The sequence below is a fragment of the Salmo salar genome, chromosome ssa25, assembly GCF_905237065.1.
Source record: "Salmo salar chromosome ssa25, Ssal_v3.1, whole genome shotgun sequence".
Lineage (NCBI taxonomy): Eukaryota > Metazoa > Chordata > Actinopteri > Salmoniformes > Salmonidae > Salmo > Salmo salar.
This window is the reverse complement of record NC_059466.1, coordinates 12,603,770-12,619,944: the sequence shown is the minus strand read 5'-3', so window position 1 is coordinate 12,619,944 and position 16,175 is coordinate 12,603,770. Positions and strand designations below refer to the sequence as shown.

General features: G+C 42.7%; 1 protein-coding gene across 6 annotated transcripts in view; it reads right to left on the bottom strand.

Moving 5' to 3' along the window:
* Window positions 1-13,876, bottom strand: part of LOC106586176 (protein TANC1) — a 279,123-nt gene extending 265,247 nt beyond the window's left edge. For 4 of the 6 annotated variants that reach the window (XM_014173124.2, XM_014173128.2, XM_014173126.2 and 1 more), the window contains exon 1: window positions 13,773-13,873. The gene's annotated coding sequence lies outside the window, so the exon portion shown is untranslated. Of the gene's footprint in view, window positions 1-8,242; window positions 8,609-13,772 lie in introns of all 6 variants that reach the window. The other 2 variants (XM_014173125.2, XM_045707663.1) reach the window with 2 other exon arrangements.
* Between the last annotated feature and the right edge of the window lie 2,299 nt (window positions 13,877-16,175).

The following is a 16,175-nucleotide window of genomic DNA, read 5'->3' as shown; positions in this document are numbered from 1 at the left end:
ATATTCATCCCAAAGCCCTTGCTTGGAAGTGTACTTCGCCAGACTGCTAAGAACCTTGCCCTCATCCAGGCCAAGGTGGCGAGAAACGGTAGTGATGACGCCATAGGCCTTGTTGATCTCTGCACCAGACAGGATGCTCTTGCCAGCATACTTGGGGTCCAACATGTACGCTGCGGCGTGTATGGGCTTCAGGCAGAAGACTTCACGCTTTTGGATGAATTTCAGAACTGCAGTTTCCTCTGCTTGGAGCAACAGTGAAGTGGGCAGGACAGTACGGATTTCTTCTCTTACATCTGCAAACAGAGTCTGAACATCAGACAGGATGGCATTGTCTCCCTCAATCTGTGCAATGGCTACTGCTATAGGTTTCAGAAGTTTCAGGCTGCTTACAACTCTCTCCCACAATACATCATCCAGGAGGATCCTCTTGATGGGGCTGTCCATATCGGCAGACTGTAATATGGCCATTTCTTGGAGAGACTCCTCCCCATCCAGTAAAACATGACAACCCCACCCTAAATGGTGTTGCTGGGCAGCTTCAATTTGGTGCCCTTATTCTTCTCACTTGGCTTGGTGAGGTAGATTGCTGCTATAACTTGATGACCCTTCACATACCTAACCATTTCCTTGGGTAGAGTGTATCCATTGTTTTCAGTGCCATGATAACCAGGAGCAGATTCAATGCATGAGCAGCACATCCAATGGGTGTGATGTGAGGGTAGGACTCCTCCACTTTAGACCAAGCAGCCTTCATGTTCACAGCATTGTCTGTCACCAGTGCAAATACCTTCTGTGGTCCAAGGTCATTGATGACTGCCTTCAGCTCATCTGCAATGCAGAGACCGGTGTGTCTGTTGTCCCTTGTGTCTGTGCTCTTGTAGATTGATGATGTAGATAATTATTAATTATTCCTTGCCCACGAACATTCGACCACCCATCAGAGATGATTGCAATACAGTCTGCTTTCTCTATGATTTGCTTGACCTTCACTTGAACTCTGTTGAACTCTGCATCCAGCAAATGAGTATATAACGCATGTCTGGTTGGAGGGGTGTATGCTGGGCGAAGAACATTCAGAGATTTCTTCCAATACACATTGTCTGTGAGCATCAGAGGTGAACCAGTTGCATACACAGCTCGAGCAAGAAATTCATCAGCAATTCTCTGACTACATTCCTCCAATGAGTCAAAAAGCCTTCTGATTCCTGGAGGACCACGAGCTGTTGCTATCGATAAGGTGTCTGATTCATAATTTTCACCTCAAATAGAAGTAGAGGGACTTTTGTCAGAGGTTGCTTGTTGTGAGCACTGAGAGAACTTTATGCACTTGGCCAGATGATTCTGCATCTTTTTTGCATTCTTCACATATGATTTGGCACAGTATTTGCAAATGTACACAGCTTTTCCTTCTACATTAGCTGCAGTGAAATGTCTCCATACATCAGAAAGTGCCCGTGGCATTTTCCTGTAAAGATTAGAAAAAAGTATATAAAAAAATACCAAATACAATTCCATGTACAGATAAATAGTTAAGCAGTTAGATTAAACAACTCCTTAGAAGATAAATGTTTTAAAATGAAACATGTATGGAAACAGGTGAATTAACACTCCTCAGTTAGCAGGCTCAAGCGAGCTAAAAACCCACATGGTAACAAAAACTAACGAGCAGAAATCGTTAACAAGTTAGAAATGATTTAAACACACTTTGCTGTAGGCTACAATTTACTCGTTAACAGAAAAACATGTATGTCTTATAAAATATATTCACCCACCCAGTATTGTAATCAAAACTTACCAGAAAGCATGTAGTCCTTGGCTCAGACAGTGTAGTAGTGTGGGCTCAATAGCATCTCATTAGTGTGCAAGATCTTGAGAATCAGCTGTACATGTGATGGAAGAGTGCACTGTGCATGCAGAGTTGCAATTCCATTGAATTGGGGATAGTTTAACCAAAATATGCCACAACACCTAGACTTGCCTTATGTGTATCCCACAAAAAAGGTTCATTGTTATAAGCTAACTTTTTTGATGAGTTTAAGAAAAATTCCCCAAATTCCCAGGCTTAACTTCCCATCGAAAATTTCCAAAAAATGTCTGGAAATTTACCGGAAAGTTTCCGACCCTTTGCAACCCTAGATGTAACATTTGAAATACGAGTGATAGTGTAATCGAAAGTGTATTAACTACGTAAAAAATGTATGAACGCGTTATATTATTATGTCACGTGCAGTCATATTCAGGTCCTGATTGGTCAACACGCTTATTTGACACGTCATATAGTGTTATTTGACGTGTAACTTTTTTGACATGCAAAGACCCAAACGGCATTCCATAGAAATCCTGGTTGAGAATGAAATGCCTGAACAAATGAACAACAAAACAGCAAAGCAAGTAAGTGAAAGAAATAGGTTTTCATTATGTTTTACTGGTAATGGGGACATAAATAAATGCCAACAAAATCCCTTTTTGGTCAGTGCTCTCTGTGTGTGTGTGTGTGTGTGTGTGTGTGTGTGTGTGTGTGTGTGTGTGTGTGTGTGTGTGTGTGTGTGTGTGTGTGTGTGAGACCTTTATTTAACTAGGCAAGTCAGTTAAGAACAAATTCTTATTTACAATGACGGCCTACCCTGGCCAAACCAGGACGACGCTGGGTCAATTGTGCGCCGTCCTATGGGACTCCCAATCACGGCCTGTTGTGATACAGCCTGGAATCGAACCAGGGACTGTAGTGACACCTCTTGCACTGAGATGCAGTGCCTAGATCGCTGCCCCACATATGGCTCAGATCCATACGTGTCAATGACTATTTGCATATAGAGTGCATTCGGATAGTATTCAGAACCCTTCCCTTTTTCCACATTTTTACGTTACAGCCTTTTTCTTTAATAATCCTCATCAATCTACACACAATACCCCATAATGACAAAGTGAAAACAAGTTTTTAGAATATGACAAATTTATTACAAATAAAAAACAGAAATACCTTTTTACATAAGTATTCAGACCCTTGGCTATGAGACTCAGAATTGAGCACGGGTGAACCCTGTTTCCATTGATCATCCATTATATGTTTCTACAACTTGATTGGAGTCCACCTGTGGTAAATTAAAGTGATTGGACATGATTTGGAAAGGCACACACCTGTTTATATAATTAAATACAATTGTATTTGTCACATGCGCCAAATACAGCAGGTGTAGACCTTACAATGAAATGCTTACTTACAAGCCCTTAACCTTTGCATTCCGGTACCGGTTGCCATGCAGTAGCAGAGAGAACAGTCTATGACTAGGGCGGCTGGAGTCTTTGGCAATTTTTAGGGCCTTCCTTTGACACCACCTGCTATAGTGGTACTGGATGGCAGTAAGCTTGGTCCCAGTGATGCACTGGGCCCTACACACATCCCCTGCCTTGCGGTCAGAAGGATCTGAGGACCCATGCCAAATCTTTTCAGTCTCCTGAAAATAGGCGTTGTCGTGCCCTCTTCACGACTGTCTTGGTGTGTTTGTACCATGATAGTTTGTTGGTGATGTGGACACCATGGAACTTGAAGCTCTTAACCTGCTCCACTACAGCCCCGTCGATGAGAATGGGGGCGTGCTTAGTCCTCCTTTTCCTGTACGCCACAATCATCTCCTTTGTCTTGATCACGTCGAGGGAGAGATTGTTATCCTGGCACCACACTGCCAGGTCTCTTACCTCCCTCCCTCCTCCCTCTGAAGTAAATCCTTTGCGTCCGACTCGTTAAAGAAAAATTATTCGAACAGTACAAGGTGAGTAATCGCTGTCCTGACATCCAAAAGCTCTTTTCGATCATAAGAGACGGTACAAAATAAGTTACAAATAACGTACAGATCTGGGGAAGGAGGCACAGACCTTCCAGAAGGACAATCATCTCTGCAGCACTCCACCAATCAGGCCTTTATGGTAGAGTGACTGCCCACTTGGGAGTTTTCCAAAAGGCACCTAAAGGACTCTCAGACCATGAGAAACAAGATTCTCTGGTCTGATGAAACCAAGACTGAATTATTTGGCCTGAATGCCATGCATCACATCTGGAGGAAACCTGGCACCACCCCTACGATGAAGCATGCAGGGACTGGGAGACTAGTCAGTATCGAGGGAAAGATGAACAGAGCAAAGTACAGAAAGATCCTTGATGAAAACCTACTCCAGAGTGCTCAGGACCTCAGACTGGGGCCAAGGTTCAGCTTTCAACAGGACAACGACCCTAAGCACACAGCCAAGACAATGCAGGAGTGGCTTCAGGACAAGTCTCTGAATGTCCTTGAGTGGTACAGCCAGAGCCCGGACTTGAACCCAATCTAATATCTCTGAAGAGACCTGAAAATAGCTGTGCAGCGACGCGCCCCATCTAACCTGACAGAGCTTGAGAGGATCTGCAGAGAAGCAACTCCCCAAATACAGGGGTGTCAAGCTTGTAGTGTCATACCCAAAAAGACTTGAGGCTGTAATCACTGCCAAAGGTGCTTCAACAAAGTACTGAATAAAGGGTCTGAATACTTATGTAAATCTGATATTTAAGTTTTTTATTTCTACATTTCTACATGGGGTATCGTGTTTAGATTGATGAGTAAAAAAAAACAACAACAATTTAATCAATTTTAGAAGAAGGCTGTAACATAACAAAATGTGGAAAATGTCAAGGGGTCTGAATGCTTTCCGAATTCACTGTAGGCCTACTGCAGCAATGATTGGTTATGGCGCACCAGTCTGTGTAGAGTACAGGCCTGAGTAGTGCCTGTCAATGCAATAGAATCCTACTCCAATGCACTCTGCCTACAAGAAAATATCTCTTGCACAGTTAGTTTTGCATACTAAATCTTGCATAGTTTGTTTTGTTTCGGTATGGTACATTGAAAGTGTCTAATATTGCACTGCTTCAAGCTCAATTCCCACAGTAGAGCGATATGTTGACAGTGTTCAATAAAGGGGAAAACAAGAAAGTTGAGTGAAGTTCAATCTCGTTCTTCTTTGCGCAGGCTGACATTTCTTCTGCACCGTCCGAGGGGAGTTGTGCGCGCTCGCAGCTTAGAGGGAACATTGGTCATAACACAGCGATTTAGCCTTCCATTTCTCTCTGCAGCTTTCTAAATGCTTAACACATTTTTTTTTATCAATAACTGCTGTTTCATCAGGAGGTAAAGTTACAACACACACACATTTGGTTGCACTCACACAGGCTTGGAGTCACATACAGTATTGTAGCCCACTGAGGGTTTTTATGAGAGTCCTTTCATGAATGAATTATTACCATGTCAGTTCGATGGAATGCCTCATTGAGTCGAATGTGTTAATTAAATGGTGCAATCATAAAACATTTGGCAGACCCAAATAATTGTCGTTTCTAAACTGGATGTTCTCAGTGAGCTAATGAGGTCACTGAAATTTCACAGGGTCGTACAGTAGCTTTGTTTGCTTGCCACATTCTCTCTCTTCTCTCTGCCTGAGCTGTTCTCCTGTTCAGAAACCAAATCCTCCAGCAATCTAGCAAGGCAACTCAATATGCATCTGTCATTCTGTAAAATTTTAATTGATGCCTAGAGGGAAGCAGGGCAATTAAATGGTGGTGTTAAAAGAGCTAAGGCGAGCGATACATACAAACTGCTTTGAACCCTTGAGAAATTGTACATGCAATTACACAATGCCTTGTACCCTATAGGCTAGATACTGGTGAATGTAATAGCCTGTGTACAATTTGAAGATTAGACCTAGCCATTGTCAGCTGAACTGAGCAGATCATAGCACCAAGAACCAAGGATGAAATGATGATATATTGTTAGCTTCCTATTATTAACTGTGAGAGAATCCTATGACAGACAAATAATGTCTAGTTACACTACATGACCAAAAGTATGTGGACACCTGTTCATAGAAGATCTCATTCCAAAATCATTGGCCACTCTTCTAGGAAGGCTTTTTTTATTTTTATGTATGTACCTTTATTTAACCAGGAAAAGCCCATTGATGCCCAGAGTCTATTTTTTCAAGGGAGACCTGGCCAAGAAGGCAGCGACAATCAATACATTACATAATTAAAACATACAACAATACAACAACATGATCCAGCCTAAAAAAACATTTACACTCCTCTGTAACAGAGTCTCCCATCAATATTTAAAATGAATCCAGTGGCACTAACATATCTAGATGAAGCATGGATTGTACACTATTCCATGCCTCTGGTGCACAAGACGAGAAGGCAGCCTTGCCTAATACTGTAAATGTCCTGGGGACTTTAAGTAGCAACCACCTAACAGACCTGGTATGGTAACTGCTGGTGGTGAAGTAGACCAGATTACAGAGATAAAGAGGGGGTTTCCCCAAAATGGCATTGTATTTGAACACAAACAAATGTAGATTTCTGTGCATAGAAAGTGAGGTCCAACCTACCATTTGGTACAAGGTGCAATGGTGGTGAGTGACTTGGCATTTGTAATAAAGCGCAAGGATGATAATAATAAGAGTCCGCTAGATGTTGGGACATTGCTACAGGGACTTGCTTCCATTCATCCACAAGAGCATTAGTGAGGTTGGGCACTGATGTTGGGCGATTAGGCCTGGCTTGCAGTCGGCGTTCAAATTCATTCCAAAGGTGTTCGGTGGGGTTGAAGTCAGGGCTATGTGCAGGCCAGTCAAGTTCTTCCACACCGATCTCGACAAACCATTTCTGTACGGACCTCGTTTTGTGCACGGGGGGCATTGTCATGCTGAAACAGGAAAGAGCCTTCCCAAAACTATTGCCACAAAGTTGGAAGCACAGGATCGTCAAGAATGTCATTGTATGCTGTAGTGTTAAAATTTCCCTTCACTGGAACTATGGGGCCTAGCCCGAACCTTGAAAAACAGCTCCAGACCATTATTCCTCATTCACCAAACTTTACAGTTGGCACTAAGCATTGGGGCAGGTAGTGTTCTCCTGGCATCCGCCAAACCCAGATTCGTCTGTTGCTCTGCCCGATGGTGAAGCGGGATTCATCACTCCAGAGAACGCTTTTCCACTGCTCCAGAGTCCAATGGCGGCGAGCTTTACACCACTCCAGCCGACGCTTGGCATTGCACATGGTGATCTTAGGCTTGTGTGTGGCTACTCGGCCATGGAAACCCATTTCATGAAGCTCCCGACGAACAGTTCTTGTGCTGACGTTGCTTCCAGAGGCAGTTTGGAACTCTGTAGTGAGTATTGCAACCGAGGTCAGGCGATTTTTACAGCACTCGGCGGTCCCGTTCTGTGAGCTTGTGTGGCCTACCACTTCGTGGCTGAGCCTTTGTTGCTCCTAGATATTTCCACTTCACAATAACAGCACTTACAGTTGAACGGTGCAGCTCTAGAAGGGCAGAAATTTGACTAACTGACTTGTTGAAAGGTGGCATCCTATGATGGTGTCACGTTGAAAGTCACTGAGCTTTTCAGTAAGGCCATTCTACTGCCAATGTTTGTCTATTGAGATTGCATGGCTGTGTGGTCGATTTACACCTGTCAGCAACAGGTGTGGCTGAAATAGCCAAATCCACTAATTTGAAGGGTTGTCCACATACTTTGTATATTTACTGTATATCACATTATTAATAAAACAACCTCTTATTATGACAATCTTCACACCATCTTCAGGATTTATTTTACCATGGGAACACCTAAAATTCCACAATGTTGTTTCCAGTAATAACATCAGAGAGAGGGCTAGAATGAGCAGCCTCAGTGCATGGGGTTGGCAAGACACACAACAATGCATACAAGACCCTGCTTTGTTCTAACTCTGAGCACAGAGGGGCCACAGCAACAGCCACAGTTTTTAAATGATAATTTCACAACAGGTCCCTCAAACCAATGAAACAACAATGACACAATAAAACCGTTCCCATAATAATCTGAATAAAACACAAGACCCCTTTTGCAAACAGAGGATGGGAGTGTGATTGCACATCCCACTCAACTTCAAGCCTATGGAGGGTGGACTGACAACCCTCTGTCACATTTGTTATTGGTGTCAACTAGGGCTGGCACAATTACTGTATAACCCACGGTTATGGAGGAAGACCGTCATGAAAATAAAATAACTGTTTAAAACAAAAATAATAATACTTATTTTATTTTTAAACAGTTGACTGACGATGGGATTTGTGAGGACATGTATTATTTATTACATTGTTAGCCCAGAAAATCTTAAGTGTTATTACATACAGCAGGGAAAAACTATTGGATATCAGAGCGGTGTCAACTTACCAGCACTACGACCAGGAATACGACTTTCCCAGAGCGGACCCTTTCTTCGTACCACCCAGGGCATTTGAACTGATCCCAGAGGCCAACCCAAAACAACGCCGCCGGAGGAGAGGGAGTCGGAGCGGTCTTCTAGTAGGACTTAGGAGGCCCGCACACCCCCACCGCTTCTGAGTATATTACTCGCTAATGTCCAATCCCTAGATAACAAAGTTGACGAGATCAGGGCAAGGATTGCTTTCCAGAGAAACATCAGGGATTGTAACATTCTCTGTTTCATGGAAACATGGCTCTGTCGGGATATGCTGTCGGAATCGGTACAGCCACCTGGATTCTCAGTGCATCGCGCCGACAGGAATAAACAACTCTCTGGGAAGAAGAAGGGCGGGGGTGTATGTTTCATAATTAACGACTCATGGTGTAATTGTAACAACATACAGGAACTCAAGTCCTTTTGTTCACCTGACCTAGAATTCCTCACAATCAAATGCTGACCGTATTACCTCCCAAGATAATTATCTTCGGTTATTGTCTGAGCAGTGTATATCCCCCCTCAAGCCGATACCACGACGGCCCTCAAGGAACTTTACTGGACTTTATGCAAACTGGAAACCATATATCCTGAGGCTGCATTTATTGTAGCTGGGGATTTTAACAAAGCGAATTTGAGGAAAAGGTTACCGACATTCTATGAGCATATTGACTGTAGCACTCACGCAGGAAAAACACTGGACCATTGTTAGTCTAACTTCTGGGATGCATACAGGGCCCTACCCCGCACTCCTTTCGTCAAATCTGACTACGACTCTATTTTGCTCCTCCCTTCCTATAGACAGAAACTCAAACAGGAAGCACCCGTGCTAAGGACTATTCAACGCTGGTCTGACCAAACAGAATCCACGCTTTAAGATTGTTTTGGTCACGCGGACTGGGATATGTTCCGGGTAGCCTCGGAGAATAATATGTACAGTGTACACCGAAACGGTCACTGAGTTTATCAAGAAGTGTATAGGAGATGTTGTACAAACTGTGACTATTAAAACCTACCCTAACCAGAAACCGTGGATAGATGGCAGCATTCGCGCAAAACTGAAAGCACAAACCAAAGCATTTAACCATGGCAAGGTGAAGGGAATATGGCAGAATATAATCTGAGTAGTCGTTCCCTCTGCAAAGTAAGCAAACAGGCAAAACGTCAATATCGAGATAAAGTGGAGTCGCAATTCAACGGCTCAGACACAAGACGTATGTGGCAGGGTTTACAGACAATCACGGACTACAAAAGGAAAACCAGCCACGTCGTGGACACTCACATCTTGCTGCCAGACAAGGTAAACACGTTCTTTGCCCGCTTTGAGGATAACAGACTGTGGGCTATCCTTCTCCGTGGCCGACGTGAGTAAGACATTTAAACGTGTTAACCCTCACGAGGCTGCCGGCCCAGACGGCATCCCTAGCCGCGTCCTCAGAGCATGCGCAAACCAGCTGGCTGGTGTGTTTCCGGACATATTCAATCTTTCCCTATCTCAGTCTGCTGTCCCCACATGCTTCAAAATGGCCACCCTTGCTCCTGTACCCAAGAATGCAAAGGTAACAGAACTAAATGACTATCGCCCTGTAGCACTCACTTCTGTCATCGATGTGCTTTGAGAGACTAGTCAAGGATCATATCACCTCCACCTTACCTGTCACCCTAGACCCACTTCAATTTGTTTACCGCCCCAATAGGTCCACAGACGATGCAATCACCATCGCACTGCACACTTCCCTATCCCATCTGGACAAGAGGAATACCTATGTAAGAATGCTGTTCATTGACTATAGCTCAGCATTCAACACCATAGTACCCTCCAAGCTCATCATTAAGCTTTAGGCCCTGTATCTCAACCCCGCCCTGTGCAATTGGGTCCTGAACTTCCTGACGGGCCGCCCCCAGGTGGTGAAGGTTGGAAACAACATCTCCACTTCGCTCATCCTCAACACTGGGGCCCCACAAGGGTGCATGCTCAGCCCCCTCCTGTACTCCCTGTTCACCCATGACTGCGTGGCCATGCACGCCTCCAACTCAATAATTAAGTTTGCAGATGACACTACAGTAGTAGGGTAGATTACCAACAACGACGAGACAGCCTACAGGGAGGAGGTGAGGGCTCTCGGAATGTGGTGTCAGGTAAATAACCTCTCACTCAACGTCAACAAAACAAAGAAGATGATCGTGGACTTAGGAAACAGCAGAGGGAGCACCCCCCTACCCACATCGACGGGACAGCAGTGGAGAAGGTGGAAAGTTTTAAGTTCCTCGGGGGTACATATCACTGACAAACTGAAATGGTCCAGCCACACAGACAGTGCCTCTTCAACCTCAGGCTTGTCACCTAAAACCCTCACAAACTTTTACAGATGCACAATTGAGAGCATCCTGTCGGGCTGTATCACCGCCTGGTACGGCAACTGCACCGCCCACAATCGCAGGGCTCTCCAGAGATGTTACGGTCTGGACAAGGCATCATCTGGGGAAAACACCTACAGCACCCGATGTCACCGGAAGGCCAAAAAGATCATCAAGGACAACAACCACTCGAGCCACTGCCTGTTCACCCCGCTATCATCCAGAAGGCGAGGTCAGTACAGGTGCATCAAAGCTGGGACCAAGAGACTGAAAAAAAGCTTCTATCTGAAGGCCATCAGACTGTTAAACAGCCATCACCAGCACAGAGAGGCTGCTGCCTATATACAGACTTAAAATCATAGGCCACTTTAATAAATGGATCACTAGTCACTTTAATAATGCCACTTTAACAATGTTTACATATCTTGCATTACTCATCTCATATGTACAGTATATACTGTATTCTATACTATCTTTTGCATCTTAGCCTATGCCGCTCTGACATTGCTCATCCATATATTTATACATTCTTATTCCATTCCTTTACTTAGATGAGTGTGTATTAGGTTTTTGTTGTGGAATTGTTAGATATTACTTGTAAGATATTGCTGCACTGTTGGAACTAGAAGCTCAAGTATTTCGCTACACTCACAATAACATCTTCTAACCATGTGTATGTGACCAATAAAATTTGATTTGATTTGAGTTTGTTTCTGCAGTAACATGGATGCTTCACAACGTGATGAAACTTTGTTGCTCCTTGCTGAAACAAGTAAGGTGTTATAGCAAACGAGTCTTCGGTTGCCTAGGCAACACCCCCCACAATGCAGCAGCAGCAGCACACAGAAATAGAATGAATAGAACTGGCTTGGAACCTACAACCTTGGTAATTTAACTGGTAAACTCATGGGTACACTCGCAGTGAGAGGAGAAAATGTGCTATTCTAACAGTTATTATGGAGATTGCGTCAACCAAAATTCCATGACCATCACTGTCCTAGTGTCAACCCATATCTTTACACTGGCATTAGAGCACAACCAGATTCACGGACAATCCTTCCAATAACATTTCATTTTACAAAACCAACGGACACAGAGAGCTCTGAAAACAAACAGCACACACATTCCCTGTTTTTGTCACACAAAACAATTCTGGTGAACATTTTTCTGGTAATGAGAGTCCTTTAAACCCAATGAATCTCTTCATGTCAGTAGACATTCAATATTGCTCCTTTTTACTGGAATAATGTCCCACATAATGTGGTAGAATAATTTGCTACATAATGTGGACAGTGTTTGGACATCCTGGCCTGAATGAACACTGTCAGGTCAGTGGCTCCATTGACTGTTTCCTCACCCCCAAATTGTCTCCTTGGTTCCAGCACCTGTTACTGGGCAACTGTCTATGAACCATGGGAACCAGGTTCTCTACTGTGACGACAGACCTCCTCGGCACTTTAAAGGCTACATACAGTAACTTTGCAAATGACTTATAACATTTGTTTTCTTCAGATAAACTATTATGACAGTGTACACTTCAGTCCAGTCATCACAAGCAAGCACCTGTCAGCTGCAGTCAGTCACCTGTTGTGGAGCTGGAAATATTTTAAAGCTTAGATGTCATGATTGTGAAATGGATAATAGGCTAACTCTGAAGGTTATGGATGTGGAAATGTTTAATAGAGAAGAGACAAGCTTTTATCTTATCATATGTAAGGTCAACTGACACTGCAGTAACTAAGTAGGTCACAACAACAAAATGGTTTGAATTCATCTGAACTTTGTGTCAGACTCAAAGCACTTTCTAGGTAGACTACCATCACAATGTTCAGTGAGGACATGCTATGTTCATTCACTTAATCTGCCCCGTTTCATCAAAATGGAAACAGACCTTTCAGCATGAAGAACTTTTCAGAAAGTAACTTTTTAAAGCATCTGAGGTTTACATGAGTTCCAAAAAGCAAGGAAGTGTCTTATGTAAACACAGAACAAACTTACTTCAACATGACTCAAACCAAAGGTGAACAAGAATACTGCATATGGGTTCGGTCTTGATTTCAAAACCACCGCATCATATACATTTCAAGCATCAAACAAGACCACATTACTATGTAATAAACTATTTCTGATCCATTAAAAACAGGATATCATTTTAGCACTTAACATTACAGAATATAATAAAGTGCAATAGCATTGTTAATGGTATGGTAACAAGTGAGTTTCTCACAATAAACACCAGAATATTATAGAGGGGTAACAACACAAGAACAGTATGGTAAAATGGAAGGGTTTGAGGATAGGGTTAAAAAGGGGTGGGATACCTGTTATTCTAGCTACTATGGCACACAGTGTGTGGTGTTTTACCTGGAAAAAAATATAATTAGCCTATACTGTACTTAAATGAATTGGTATCTGGCCAAATAATGTTTTCGTTGTGTGTAACTAACATGTTACTATACCATTACCATGTTATTCCTAGTAGTAGCAAAGCCAACAGCTGTTGTTTTTTTTGTCTCTTGTAGGAATGCATTGCTGACAGTTTACACATTTCCCAAGCACGCCAAAATGAGCGGCAGTTTCAGCGTGAGACTATAAAATCAAATAAAGCCAACGGGATTTAGTTCAGCAAGGTTCTGAGTGGCCTGATAACAGCGACAGAACCTGACAAGTTGCACAGCTAAAGTTTTTGAACATACGTTTAAGTTATGGTTGGAATCAATAGAAATGTCTAAAGATTTTAGTTAAGACTTAAAGTTAAGACTTAAAGCTCGAGCTGTCAATGAGCGCACTTTCACAAGAACCCCCCCCCTCATACTTTGTTCAATAAATAATTGATTTTAAAGTGAGGCCCTATCGCTCACTATTAAACACACTACCCGTATAATAGCAATAGACATGTTAATTTAACGTTCTGTTTCTTTCTTCAATGTGAACTCACAGCGCTTCCAGTCATTCACGTTCCAACGTATTCAACCTCCTCGCTAGCTCTTCCTCCACTAGACAGCTTGAGAAAAGCCGAAACTAAACTCTCCAAATAGCTAGCTAAGTTTGGCTACTTTTTCTCCTCAAACCTAACTAAACACAGTCCACGCTGTACTTGATAGTTCTCTAATGACGAACTTAAGTAAAACAAAAAATATTTACCTGGTAAATGTCATGGATATCTCAGTAGAAAAAGTTTTCCAACAGCTTATCTCCACATGAATCCTTTGATGGACCAAAGGTACTGCGCGAGCTCCTCCCTCTCTCCATGAGGTCATTTATAACTGGTCGTGCGCGCAGCTGCGCATCAACTGCAGGGCACGGTACTGGTAACCATGCAGACCACCATGCATACATGCATACATAGTGCATGCCTAATGTGCATAATCATATTTAATCAAAGTACAGTAGTGATGCGCATTAATTATGGGGGCAAAACTACAAGGCCTTGTGTTGTTTTGTTGTTGTGACGTTTATTCCATGTAGGCCGACATTACATTTGCGAAACGTATTTGATGTGATGTAAAATGACTTGCTGAACGAAAATTGCTGGATTAGTGTTTGAGTGATATTTCATGTGAAGTAAATCACAAGTGCTTTAGGCTTGCTCTTTATACCATTATAGTCAGGTGTATGGCGACACCGTGAGGCACAAACTGCTATCTCAATCAACTGTCTTTCCAAGTACTTTCAATTTTCAGATGGAAGTGACCGGTCTTGAATAAAAATGTGCAACTTTTAAAACATTTTTTATTTTTATTTTTTTTTATTTTTATAAATGTGGAAGCTCCCGAGTGGCACATTAGTCTAAGGCACTGCATCTCAGTGCTCGAGGCGTCACAGACACCCTGGTTCGAATCCAGGCTGCATCACATCCTGCTATGATTGGGAGTCCCATAGCGCAGTGCACAGTTGGCCCAGTGGCGTCATTGTAAATAATAATTTGTTCTTAACTGACTTGCCTTGTTAAATAAAGGTTAAATACAAACAAACAAAAATTATTCCCACTTCCTTGTCACACCCATACACGTGACCCATCCTGGTGTAAAAACTTAAGTTGAATATTCAAGGACAAACAACCACAGAAGAAGCCTGTTCACAACAATGGAAACTACAACTAATATTAGGCATTGGTTTGAATATTGTTTATATCAATGACATTCCTATAATAATTTTCTTGAGAAGAAATGTTTTATTAAAATATAACAATATGAATAAGAAACAGCACATATTTTGGTTACCTCTCTCCTCAACTCCTCCTACCCTGTGCGAGGCAGGGTTATTGTTGGACTCGTGTTTTCTCAGCAGTACAGCAGATGTCATAGAAGCAATCAACCCTGTCAGATGGCTGGGAAGTCATTGGCAGGGAAATGCACCGTCTGTCTGCAGCTCAGCAGACCCCCAACCACTCCATCCCTCAGCTAGAGACTGAGGCCTCAGAATTACATACACAGATGGTACCAAAGGCTTGAGTGCACATTGAGCACCACAGAGCTTTAGGTCTGCATGGTATCTCAATGTTATTAATATAATATCTATCCTCCAGTCTCCTTATGAATGCACAGGTAACTAGCCCGAATCCCAACGGATTAAAAAGCCTCCTAGGCTGAAGGAGAGAACAAAGCGAGTGGCTTCTCATATTCTGTCCAACCTCACCAGCTGCTGGAATAGAATCCGGCTAAGACTGCCAATTGTTGTAAAAACATTTGTTTCCAGCGTTATGCTACTACTGGCTACTGCCATCTTGCAAAATGGCAGGTTAGTATGGCCTAGTATTTCCCAGTGTGCCACAAAAGGCTTTTACTGGCACTGACTTCTTTGCCACAAAGACAGGCAACAAAAGATGAAATAAGCTAGGAGCCTGGAAAGTGATCCCCAAATGAACGTTTGTGATGAGTGGGGCACTACTCAGGTTTGTCAGACAAAGTGCCCCCAGATACTGTTGGCTCTGGAAGAAGTAGTGACTTAATTCAGCGCTTGGCTGGGTTCATCCTCACAACAGGGGATCTTTTGTGAGGGCTCTATAAGAGCGGTCTACACATGCAGAGAACTTCCCCCAAAAGAGGCAGAGTTCAAAGACACTCTGCTGTGGGTTAGTTTCTGTGGAAACACCAGGACACTGGCATACTGCTGGCAGAGCGTCACTGAGACATGCCACGGTACATGTCACTCTCAGAAATACTGCATAGTACGTAATATTACTTAAGTATTTTAATTATGAAATGGTGTAGATAGTGATGTACAATATGCATGTGGAAGAGCAGTTCCCATCAATATGATAGACAAGCAAGCCAGAAAATACCTCATAATGACAGGGGAAATGGACTCAAAGACCCTGGCTTTCCTAGGTGTTAAACATCCATGGTAAAGCTTAAAAAAAAAAAAGAAAACGAAAAATACCATCTCCTTCAAGCTAACAGGAGTTAGTTGTCGCCACCTTCTGGTCATTACAAAATTTGCAGTATGAAAAAGCAACGCTTTCAACTGAACAATTCATTAATTGTTTTTTTATTTAGTCACGTGAATCTAGAAGTAACCATAAAAAAAAAAAGGACAAAATTTAAT